The following is a 12,558-nucleotide window of genomic DNA, read 5'->3' on the forward strand; positions in this document are numbered from 1 at the left end:
TCTATTTTCCCTTTCCTTGTTCCACTCTTTCCATCTCCAACCACATTCGGTTCACTGTCAATATCCACAGTTATCTTGCCTCTTTGTTCATTTTTCCCTTGGGTTTTTAGGACTCTAGCCTCCACTTTTTCCATTTGCTGGATATCTTCCATTTTTCCATCAGGTTTTACCACATTAAAGTTTATATTTTCAATATTTTCTCATCTCTTCTCAATTCTCTGTCATTTCTAAAAATTTTGAATTCCAAACATAATATGTTGTAATGTTATGGTTTCTTTTTGATGTCATGCCATTCTTCCAATTAGTAAACACTGCCACTCTGGTTTAAAAACTAATATTTGTTTTCACTTCTCTCCAGCTGCCAAAGAAGCATCCAAAGGGCACCTGCATAAACATACAGGGGTCATGCAATCATAATGTACAAATATAAGTTTATATAAACTTATACAAATATAAGTTTATATATCAGCAAATATAGATAGCTAGATGATAGCAACATAGAATAGAATAGGATAGGATAGGATAGGATAGGATAGGATAGGATAGGATAGAATAGAATAGAATAGAATAACAGTTGGAAGGGACCTTGAAGTCTTCTAGTCCAACCCCCTGCTTAGGCAGGAAACCCTACACCACTATCTAGATGATGGATGGGTGGGTGGGTGGATGGATGGATGGATGGATGGATAGATAGATAGAAGATAGATAGATAGATAGATAGATAGATAGATAGATAGATAGATAGATAGATAGATAGATAGATGAGAGAGATGAGGGAGGGAATGAGGACAATACAATATAAGAAATAAAACATTAAATTAAGATAAAACCATAATAAAATCATCATAAGGTGTTTTTAGTACGATATCTAAGGAAGCTAGCCTTCTAACTGCGTCTACTGCGGTGGCTGCCAGGGGCTCATCGCAGGTGCCTGGAAATGTCCAGCGGAGACCTTCTCCAACTATCCGTGTTTCCGTTAACTGCTCTTTTTTAAAAAGAATGTGCTCTTTCTGAGCCAGGGCAACCCACGGGTGGGTGTCCTCCTTCCTTCCTTCCTTCCCAACAGCTGTGGGGCCATCACCGATACCCGTCTGGGCTCCATCAGCACCATCTCCTGCGACGGTCGAGTGGGACGCTACGTCACCGTCACCATCCCTGGCCGCACGGTCTCCCTGGCCCTGTGCGAGGTGGAGGTCTACGGGGCCCAGGTGTGAATCCAGGACCCCTGCGCCTCCGCCCACGACTCAATCAATCTTGATTCTCTTGAATAAACTTACTTTGAGCAATTCTTTCGTTTCTGGGTTTGGTTTGAAACATGCCCTCTCCTAGAAGAATAACAAAGTTGGAAGGGTCCTTGGAGGACTTCTAGTCCAGCTCCCTGCTCAAGCAGGAGACCCTGTGCCATTTCTGACAAGCAGCTGTCCAGTCTCTTCTGAAAAACCCCCAGTGATGAAGCATCGACAAGGCCAGCCGTGCCACTAAATTATCCTCACTGGTAGGAAATTCCTCTTTAATTCCAGGTTGCTTCCCTCCTTGATTAGTTTCTGTCCATTCTTTCCTGCCCTGCCTTCAGGTGCTTTGGAGAATAGTTTGACCCACTCGTCCTTTCACGCCACCCCTAGTCCTTCTTTTCATTAGACTAGACATACCCAGTTCCTGCAACCATTCTTCATACGTGTCATTTCAAGGCACCTGAGATGCCTCTTGATTCCAACAATCCAACAGGAGCTCCATGAAACACCTTGCTAGATTGCTAAGAAGACCCTAAAGCACTCCCATGACCCCCCCCTGCTGACTGCCAGGGATGGACAAATGTAACAGCCCAGATCACACGCCATGGCAGAATGCCTCCTGTTTGCCTACCTGGTCAATATTTAATCAAGGGATTTACCATATCCTACTTTTATATATTTATTGTATTGGCATAGTACACTCCCTTTCTCTGATTGCTGTAAAGGAATAGAATCGAGATCACGTGGAGGGTTAATACCACTTTATAAGGCCTTGGTAAGGCCACACTTGGAATACCGCATTCAGTTTTGGGTGCCATGATGTAAAAAAGATGTGGAGACTCTAGAAAGAGCGCAGAGAAGAGCAACAAAGATGATTAGGGGACTGGAGACTAAAACATAGGAAGAACGGTTGCAGGAACTGGGTATGTTTAGCTTAAGAGAAAGAAGGACTAGGGGAGACATGATAGCATTGTTCCAATATCTCAGGGGTTGCCACAAAGAAGAGGGAGTCAAGCTATTCTCCAAGGCACCTGTGGACAGAACAAGAAGCAATGGGTGGAAACTAATCAAGGAGAGAAGCAACTTAGAACTGAGGAGGAATTTCCTGACAGAACAATTAATCAGTGGAACAGAAGTTGCATCCAGAAGTTGTGAATGCCCCAACACTGGAAGTCTTTAAGAAGATGTTGGATTTAACCATTTAGATGCTTGTACAACCACTTGTCTGAAATGACATAAGGTTTCCTGCCTAAGCAGGGGGTTAGACTTGAAGATCTTCCAACTTTCTTATTCTGTTCTGTTCTGATATTTATACACATATCTGGCAAAGCACCAGGAATCCAGCACAACACATATAAATTTTATTCAATTATTTAAAGTTTGAGGACTCTGCCTGCTTGCGTCTGAAAAGCAGCAGGTTGCACTTAACAAATAAAGCCCCCAAAGAGAGTAATATGAAGCAACAAAGCATCATCCATGCCAGGCTTCCAAGTAAGACCCCCAACGAAAGAAGACTCAGAGGCTTGAGTTTCCTCAAAGTTCCATTTTATTAGAGTTGTCATATTGGCACATCTGGGGAAAACCCAATTCTGAAAGTTTCCAGGTTTTCCCCACCCAAGTGGAAGTCCAAGTCCCTGCCCAACACCCACATGTCCATCACATGGCCCAATCTTGTATCATTCAAGCCAGGAGTTACCTCCCAGTCATCTCATCACAGCTGCAGGCCCAGATGACCTTGACTTTCTGAAAAAGAATGTTGTATGGCTACATATCACCCACACTCTGTATAATCCCTCCTCCCATTTTCCCACATTATAAACTGTGGCAGGCCTGAAGGCCCAGTGTAAAAATGGCTTCCAGGCCTGACAATCCAGGTCTCCCATTGGCCAATCCAGAGCCTTTGGCAATGACAAGATTCCTCTCCAACTTTGTACACCGTGCAACGTCCACAGTGAGTGGATTTCAAATTGTTCACTATAGAAATTCTGGATAGCAATTGACAGCTCTCATTTTCTTCCTTTCTCTTGCTGAATTTGCTGAGAGACCCTTGAAAATCAATCTCAAGAATTTCACCTTGACAGGCAGAATTCCCCGTGGCTGGCTGGGGAATTCTGGGAATTGAAGTCCACAAGTCTTTAAATTTCCACATTTGGAGACTCCTGACTTAATAATCACTTAGCTACCACAACGGGAGAGCTGGAGTTATGGTCATTGAGTGAAATGGTCAGGTGGATACCTTGCTTAATAATAATAATAATAATAATAATAATAATAATAATAATAATAATAATAATAATAATAATAATAATAATAATAATAATAATAATAATAATAATAATAATAATAATAATGTTATTTGATTAGCCGCAACCCTCTCCCGAAGGACTCGGGGCGGCGTACAATCAAAACAGATAAATTTAATGACCACAAGGACTTATTTCTTGGCTCAGTTGTGGCCGTAAGTCAGAGAGTACCTGTATTGTTCCTTGAAGGCCAACCAAGAAATTCACTGCATCTAATGGAGAGAAATTTCACAAGCCTTCTCTGCACAGAACGTTCTTCCATTCGTTGGTTCTTAATCTCACCCTACTTAATTCCAGCAGACCTTCTGGCTTCCACTGCTTTTTAAGGCCAAACAGTCATTTGATAGGAAAACTTCATCTGAATTCCTCAAAGCAAAAGGCTCCAGGCGAAGTGGCCCCCAAAGATTCATGACCTCTTAAGAAACAGAAAGAGGAATGACAGAGTTGGAAGGGACCTTGGAGGTCTTCTAGTCCCACCCCCTGCTCAAGCAGGAGACCCCATGCCATTCCAGCCAAGAGGTTGCCCAGTCTCTTTTTAACACCCTCCAGTTGCTTTCTGGAGGCTATTCCACTATTATTTGTTCTCACAGATAGGACATTTCTCCTCAGTTCTAGGTTGCTTCTCTCCTTGAGAGAAATAATTCTCATCTTCCATGTGACTGTGAGATCTGGCTTTTGGCCTTCACCTTACTTATTGTAATAGTCGCCAAACTATTGTAATGGTAGCCAAGTTCAATTATGTAACTGTATTATGAAAGACCTTGACGATGCCCACAAGGCCACGAATTGTGTATTTAAGCCTTGCCCGTTGCCCTGTCAATGGCGAGATCATTCGTGGGTTCGGGGTAGATTACCATCTGTACGCTGATGACACTCAGCTGTACATCTCTACCCCGGACCACCCCAATGATGCCATCGAAGTGATGTCCCGATGTCTGGAAGCCGTACGGATCTGGATGGGAAATAACAGACTCAAACTCAACCCGTCCAAGACGGAGTGGCTGTGGCTACTGGCACCCCGGTTCAACCAGTTGTGTCCATCACTGGCCATTGGGGGCGAACAGCTGGCCCCCGTGGATTGGGCACGCAATTTGGGCGTCCTCCTGGATGCCCGGCTGTCAATGGACGATCATGTGACAGCCGTGGCAAGGGGGGCGTTTCACCAGGTTCGCCTGGTGCGCCAATTGCGTCCCCTATTGGACCGGAACGCCCTCTGCACAGTCACCCATGCGCTTGTGACGTCCCGACTGGACTACTGTAATGCTCTCTACATGGGGCTCCCCTTGAGATGCACCCGAAGGCTGCAGCTGGTTCAGAATGTGGCCGCACGGACAATTGTGGGAGTCACTAGATACTCCCACGTAACACCTCTTCTGCACGGGCTGCACTGGCTATCTGTGGCTTTCCGGGTGCGTTTCAAGGTGTTGGTTATCATCTTTAAAGCGCTCCATGGCACAGGACCTAGTTATCTGCGGGATCGTATCCTGCCCCATACATCCCTTCGGCCGATTCGCTCTCACAGAGAGGGACTCCTCCGGGTGCCGTCCACGAGGCAGTGCCAGCGGGCGACGCCCAGGAGTAGGGCCTTCTCTGTGATGGGCCCGACCCTCTGGAATGACCTCCCCCCGGACATCAGAACTACCACCGACCTCCGCTCCTTCCGTAAGAAGCTTAAAACCCACCTGTTCAATTTAGCCGGCCTGGCCTAATCCCAATTTTAGTTCCTCAAGTCTGCATTTTTAAATATTTAGGGGTACGCTTTTTAGCTGATTTTAACTTTTATTATTCTGTACAGCTGAATTTAGGTTTAATTCGCTTTAAGGGTATTTAAGGGTATTTATCTTTTGTATCTGGTTTTTAATGAGATGCCTGTACACCGCCCCGAGTCCCTTCGGGGAGAGGGGGCGGTCTATAAATCTTGAAAATAAATAAAATAAATAAAATAAAAAATGACTCTCTTTTCCGAGAATCCACTTGCACAAGTGTAAATAAATACCGGTAGATGCTTTTTGTTGATCATGGTCTCCTTGACCATGAAATATATTTTTCTGACAGTTTCCACCCATTGCTTCATGTCCTGCCCTCAGATGTCTTGGAGAATAACTTGATCCTTTCTTCTTTGGGGCAGCAGCCCCTCAAATATTTGAACACGGCTATCATGTCCGTCCCAAGGTCCTTCTTTTCATTAAACTAGACATACCCAATTGCTGCAAAACTTCATGTTTTAGCTTTTAGTCACCTAATGACCTTTTGTTGCTCTCCTCTGCATTCTTTCTAGAATCTCGGCATCTTTGGATATTCTGTACGGCCCCATTCTCTCTCCAAATCCACTATTCTGGTCATCTGCAGCCAATGTAGCCGCCCACTCATGTTGGCTTTGGAGATGAGAGCCTGCTTGAGTCTGTAAAAGCTTCATGTTGCTGTTTGCTCACGGAGAATGGTGATGTCCCGATATGAAAAGGAGTTGGCCTCTGCCAAGGAAGACTTATATATTCCTCTGAAGATGCGTCACTTAACGGGCAAAGAGGTGAGATCCTGTAGGGTGTGGGTTATGTAACGTCCCCTCTCCTGTCAGAAGCAACCAATGGGAGTTTTGTAACCTGGTCTTCATTGGTCTCCAGAAGAGGCTGTGCACCTTCCCATTGGCTGGCTGGGTTCTCTGAAGGAGGATCCACCCCATTAGGAAAGAAGTTAAAACTGCCCAAAACAGAAGGACCATATTTGGGATAAATTGCGGTTTGAAGAGGAGCAGCTGTGAAATTCACCCACATTTGGTTGGCCAGGGGAGAGACTCCAGGGGAGTGAAACTACAGAGTGAATGCCTAAGACCAGAACCCCCTGCCTTCTCTACCTTGATGGATCTATTTGCAAAATGCTTTTCATCCGGGTGAGAGTTGTAGTGTGTTGGCTGAGATCATCGATAGACAGACTACAGTCTGGCCCAGTGTTGTAGCCATGCCTTAGGTAGAAGGCCATGAATCTTTATCCTGCCACAGGCAGGAAAGTCAAATAGGTCAGGAGTGTCCAACCTTGCAACTTGAAGACTTGTGGACTGGCTGGGGGATTCTGGGAGTTGAAGTCCACAAGTCTTCAAGCCGCCAAGGTTTGAGACCCCTGATCTATATGACCTGTCAGTCTCCCTCAGCTCTAAAGCCTCTTAGCCTTCTGGAGGGCAGGGAAGACCCGGCTCTTCCATCAAGTAGTAGCCCAGTCTCAGGTGAAAGCTACCATAACCTCTTGTGAGGAGCTGCAGGCAGAAGTTTCATTGCCAGTCGTCACGGCTGCAAGAATCCCACCAGACTGGCTGCCTTCCCTTGGGAAAGGCGAGAGGAGGCTTCAGAAAATCTGGGGGAAGAGGATTCGTCTTAGAGAGACGGGAACCTTTGTCTTTAAGTAGGTTTCTTATTGTTGGGAATAGCTGAGTGATAGGAGAGGGGCAGTCATAGAAGTCCTCTACATCAGTCTGCCCTTCGATCCTAATCTCTACATTTGCTACCAATAAGCTCATAAATGTGGAGCTCAGGATTGAAATGAGGGGCCCTTGTTCTCTCCCAGCTTCATTGCTTTCTTGCAGATGTTGCATTACCAAACTAGATAACGCCATCAGTGCTGGGAGGGGGGATGGCAGGGAGGGGGAGGGGGAAGGCGGTGATGACTCCTTAGTGCTCTGTTTTCTTGCAGACGTTCATGACCAATCTAGGTAACATCATCAGTGCTGCATCACAGCGTCATTATCTAGTTTGGGTAATGAAACATCTGCAAAAAACCCCCAGCCAAGTTCAGAGAACACGAAGGAGCCTAAAATTTGCTTCTAGGCTCTCGGGAGCCATGCCATCTTCCCAATTTTGCTTGTCTTTTTCACTTCTTCACTTGACTACATTTGTTATATTGGCTACTTCTTAGAATGTCGCCCTTTCATACGCTCGTCCTGTCTGGCGGCCTGGTCTGTTTCCAGGGGGAAGGCCCATTACCCCACTGGAAGGGCTGCCAGCTTCTGGCAACAGAGGTCTTCTTGGCCCCCAAGGCCTTCCCAGCCCCTCCCGGGAGGGGACCTGCAGAGGTCAATCCAAGTAGGATCCTTGCTATGAGGCTCCCGCAGCTTTTGCTCCTTCTCCCTGCCGTCTGCTTTGTCTCCTCGCAGGAATCGTTGCCTGGATGTGGCTGCCTCTTCTGGGGCTCCTGGCCGGCCACGGGGAGGCCCGGAGCTGCAAACCGGAGCTGAGCGGCCTTGGTGAGCGCTGGGGACACAAACGGGAGAACTCAAGTCCTCCCTCTGAAGGACTTTGGGCAGCTCAGATGCTGAAGGGGAAACGGGAGCTCCCCTTGGACTTCCTTGGTGGAACTTTTTTTAAGTACTTTAATCAAACCTTATAAAGTAAAGAGATTAAACAGTTAATGCAAACTAAAAAAAAAGGGAAGAAATCAACTAAAAAGTGCAGACAAGAAACCTAGAATGTTGGTAATTATTTGGCATTTTGGGATGCTGCTGTTATTACTGTTATCATCACCCTTGGATTGGCGATATTGTTTGATGCATGGTCTTTTCTTCTCTTTCAAGAGTGAGGCATCGGCATTGCATGTTAATCTGTGCCATTGTGTATAGAGGAAAATGGCAATAGGTTATTCAATTCAACATAGAATCGCAGAGCTGGAAAGGACCTCAGAGGTCTTCTAGTCCAACCCCCTGCTCAAGGCAGGAGACCTTATAAAACCATCTCGGTCAAATGATTGTGTGAAAACCTCCCGTGATGGAATAGACACAACTCCGGTAGGGAAGCTATTCCATTCTTTAATGGTTCTTACTGTCAGAAAATCCCTCCTTACCTCTAGGCTGTATGTATTGTAAAGAAAAAGAAATATATTTAATGACTTTCTCCCTTCATCATATCTACAAACAATTTTAGAAACTTATCTCTTTCTCTTAAATATGACATATTATGATCTTCCTGTACCCTTAAAGTTTTGATGCTCAGTCCTGGTCAGCCAAGATCTATTATGGATTACTAGAGATTACATCTCTATTTTTACTTTGACCATGTAAAGTAAGTTTATATTCCTTTCTATCTTTAATCCCTTCAAATAATGTCTTAGAACTTGATTTATTTTCATTTTTTCCCTCTGTCTCCGCTCACAAAATTATTCAGGTTTAAAATAATCTTTTTTTAATAAATCCAATATAGGAAAATTATCCATCTCACTTTTTGTTTTTTTTCATTTGTATATCCCTTTTAATGGTTAGGACATTGTCTGATTTTCATCTGTACATTCAATGTAGCATCATCTTGTGTACCATTCTTGTTAGCCTGTCATTTTAAAATCCACTTTCAGTTCAGTCAATAGTCTTGCCCAGTATTATCTGTTCATTTTTCATTTTCATTCAAACACTATAATGGCGGACGCTCTTAAAATTAACTTTTGGATCCATTGTTCGAAGATATACTTCAACAAGTCTGACGTTATATTTCATTCCATTCTGTATTACCAGTAGTAAGTTGAATTTAAGTGTTCTCCTTTTGTGATTTTTACTTTCTTCTAGTCCCCTCTAGTGTCCACAACCTTTGAAGTTGCTCTTATCATTTTTTTTTAAAGAATTCAACACCAAAACTTTTTTTACACAGGAAGGATTCTTATAATTAATTTTAAAATCTTATTTTTATCTGGAGCCTTAATCCATTGTAATTTCCAAAATTAAACTAATCACCCTTTTTCTGTTTATTTCAAAAGAAAAAAAAAAGTAAAGTTCTTAAACCTGTATTTAAGCTTCTTTTGCTAAGGTAAATCACCTGATGGCTGATCCAAAGAGCCTTAATAGCTGAAAAGCAATTAACAAGCAACTTCCAAAAGTGATTAGAAAAGGAAAATATGCAACTCCTGGGTCCGTAAAAGTGTCAACAATGATGTGAGCAGAGGGGGCCTTCCCTTGTCTTCCAGAGGTCTAAGGCTCTCAGAGACCTCGTGATCTCCGCATGAGGAACAACTGTCCAAAACACCAGGCTAGAGGGTGATCTCAAGTCCTCTCCTTCTCCAGAGAGGAGTTACAAAGAGCCCGTCTACTTCATTCTGCCACTCATGAGTTCCACTTTTAGCAAAGCCATATTCAGGATCTGATTTCCACCCTGGAAACCACCTTCCTTGATATATCAAGACCGACTCTGTGCACCACATTCCTTCTTCACAAAGAGGATGGAGATCAGGCCTTTTCCTTTCCACCCTTTCGTGTCAAAGCAAAGATGGAAAATGGCCAAGTTAGAACTCCCAAATTCTTTCCTTCTCACAAGCTCTCCAGCCTGCCTCTGTCCATGCATTCTGGTCAGCCACTTCCTGGGCAGGGGTGCATTAAAGTCCAGAGGGTCACCAGCCTTTCCCTCCCTTGTGCTCTTCCAAACTGGTCTCCAACAGGCAGCAAGACTTCAAGAGGGTTGAAAGTTGTTCCACGGACTTTGCGTTCCACCCTGGACGTTTGCGTGCAGATCTAGAGCAGGAAGGTCAACCGGGAACGAAGCCTCTGACATGCTTCTTCTCCCAAACGTCTTTCCAGCTACAAACGTGGCCAGAGGACGTCCAGCTTTCCAATCGTCCACCTATGTAAGCCAGTTCAATTCAGTAGCCAGAAAAGCCGTGGACGGGAACTGCAGCGGACGCTGGATTGGACAGAACACTTGCACCCACACGAAGCGAGAAAAGGGGGCCGTGGTGGTACGTGGACCTGGGTAGCCAGTATGCCGTCTCTTCCGTGGTGGTGAAAAGCCGAGAGGACTGCTGTGGAGAAAGGCTCCAGGGGGCAGAGATCCGCGTGGGAAACTCTGTGACCAACCATGGAAAATTCAATCCTCTGTAAGTGCCCCTTTCCACAGACAGCGGTTAATCAGGAGATAAAGTGGCTAGGAAATGGACTCACATTTGGTCCACCATAGACAAGGACAGTACTTCGGGGCGGGGGGAGGCTAAAACGCTTAAGGCTTCCGCATTTGGGGATATCTTGCTTAGGATCCAATTTGGATCAGTCACTGGGACCAGAGGTTTTGTCTTCCGATTCGCTTTCAATTCAAACTGGAGTCCATCTTTAGGAAACCTCTCCGTGTGTGTGGTATTTATAGTGCCTGTTGTAGGTGGCTTTTTAGATGTTGATTGGGGGGTGTTGATGGCTGGCTTTTAAGTCCTTGGCTGTTGTTTGCTTGTGCTGCCCAGTCCTCATCTTCTAAGTACTTGATAGGCTGGTGGCAAATCAGCACTCCTGTTGACTGTCGAGTGCCCCGTTTCCAAGGCTTCACTTTCTTGGCTGTTTTTGGGCCTGCTCGTCCAACAATCTTAGTGGTTTGCAAGTTGAATTATGTGTGTCCTTCATTGCAGTGGGAGGCTGCCAATGAGATCAGGGCTCTTGGTCTGATTGCTTGTTTGTGTTCCTGCAATCTGGTGGTTAGCTTCCTCCCCATCTGTCCTACACAGTCACAGGGGCAATCCATGCATATCTTTGTTAGGAACGCATTTCTTAATTTTATTTAGTGTGTATGGCATCTAGAGAGGTCATGCAATCATGATATACAAATATAATTTTAAATAAAGCATCAGCAAATTAGATAGGATAGATAAAAGATGGATGGATGGTCAAGGCATTTTTTTAAAAAAAAGTCTAAATAAAAAAAAATTAAAATGTGACAGGCACATTGGGCACTTATACATGTCCCTTTAGGAACCTCTTAAATATGGGATGAAGTCCACAAAATTAAAACTGTGAAAGTTAGCAGCTGGGCAACTGAATTGGGTAGGATATTCCATAATTTGACAATTCTGCTACAAAACTCAAAAATTTTACAAGCGTATTTAAAGCAGTTTACATTAGGTTTAAAATACATTGGTTCACATATTATATTATAGATGAAACTACAAAAGTCATTTGCAAGTAAAACATTACTATGTACAATTTTATAAGCAAAACCTGTCGCCTAAATGTAGGAGGTAAAATATTAAAACTATAACAAAACCGTAATAAAATTACCATATTATGGCACCATAGATTTGCAACGGGATAGACGTTAGAGTTGGATAGCTAAGGAAGCGGCTTCTGCATCTATTCCAGTTGCTGCTCCTGCTGTGGCTGCCAGGGGCTCATCGCAGGTGGCTGGAAATGTCCAGCGGAGACCTTCTCCAACTATCCGTGTTTCCGTTAACTGCTCTTTTTAAAAAAAGGATCTGCTCTTTCTGAGCCAGGGCAACCCACGGGTGGGTGTCCTTCTTTCTTCCTTCCCAACAGCTGTGGGGCCATCACCGATACCCGTCTGGGCTCCATCAGCACCGTCTCCTGTGACGGTCAAGTGGGACGCTACGTCACCGTCACCATCCCTGGCCGCACGGTCTCCCTGGCCCTGTGCGAGGTGGAGGTCTACGGGGCCCAGGTGTGAATCCAGGACCCCTGCGCCTCCGCACACGACTCAATCAATCTTGATTCTCTTGAATAAACTTACTTTGAGCAATTCTTTAGTTTCTGGGTTTGGGTTCTAAGATACAAAGGCAAAGAGGGTCAAGACCACGAAGAAGGCAACGTCTACATCTGCCCAGATGTTTCGTGTTGCGGTCTTAGATCAGAGGCCTCTTATAAAATCCCCTTTTAAGTCCAAGGCACCTGAAGGCAGGACAAGAACAACGGGTGGAAATCAATCAAGTCATAACAATTAACCCATGGGACAGTTTGCCACCAAAAAGTTGTGGGTGCTCCCGGTGGTGAAATTCAATTTGTTTTTACTACCCGTTCTGTGGGCGCGGCAGGGGAAGGATACTGCAAAATACCCCCTCCCTCCCCACTCTGGAGCCAGCCAGAGGAGACTTTTGCCAGTTCTCTCAACTACTCAGAGTTTCCGCTACGGGTTCTCCAGAACCTGCTGAATTTCACCCCAACACTGGAGAAGGCAATTGGACAACCATTTGTCTGAAACCGTATAAGGTCTCCTGCCTAAGCAGGGGGCTGGACTAGAAGACCTTCAAGATCCCCTCCAACTGTTAATCTGTTATAAATACATCAACGGCAA

The 12,558-nt window shown here is 44.8% G+C and overlaps 1 long non-coding RNA gene across 1 annotated transcript; it reads left to right on the forward strand.

Moving 5' to 3' along the window:
- Positions 1-7,197: 7,197 nt before the first annotated feature.
- On the forward strand, positions 7,198-12,008 carry LOC309391957. The gene is made up of 3 exons (XR_014175359.1): positions 7,198-7,766; positions 10,074-10,369; positions 11,787-12,008. It is a non-coding gene; the product is annotated as an uncharacterized lncRNA (long non-coding RNA).
- The last annotated feature ends 550 nt before the right edge of the window (positions 12,009-12,558 follow it).

This window comes from Natrix helvetica (assembly GCF_964273705.1).
Source record: "Natrix helvetica genome assembly, chromosome: 4".
In the NCBI taxonomy this organism is placed as follows: Eukaryota; Metazoa; Chordata; class Lepidosauria; order Squamata; family Natricidae; genus Natrix; species Natrix helvetica.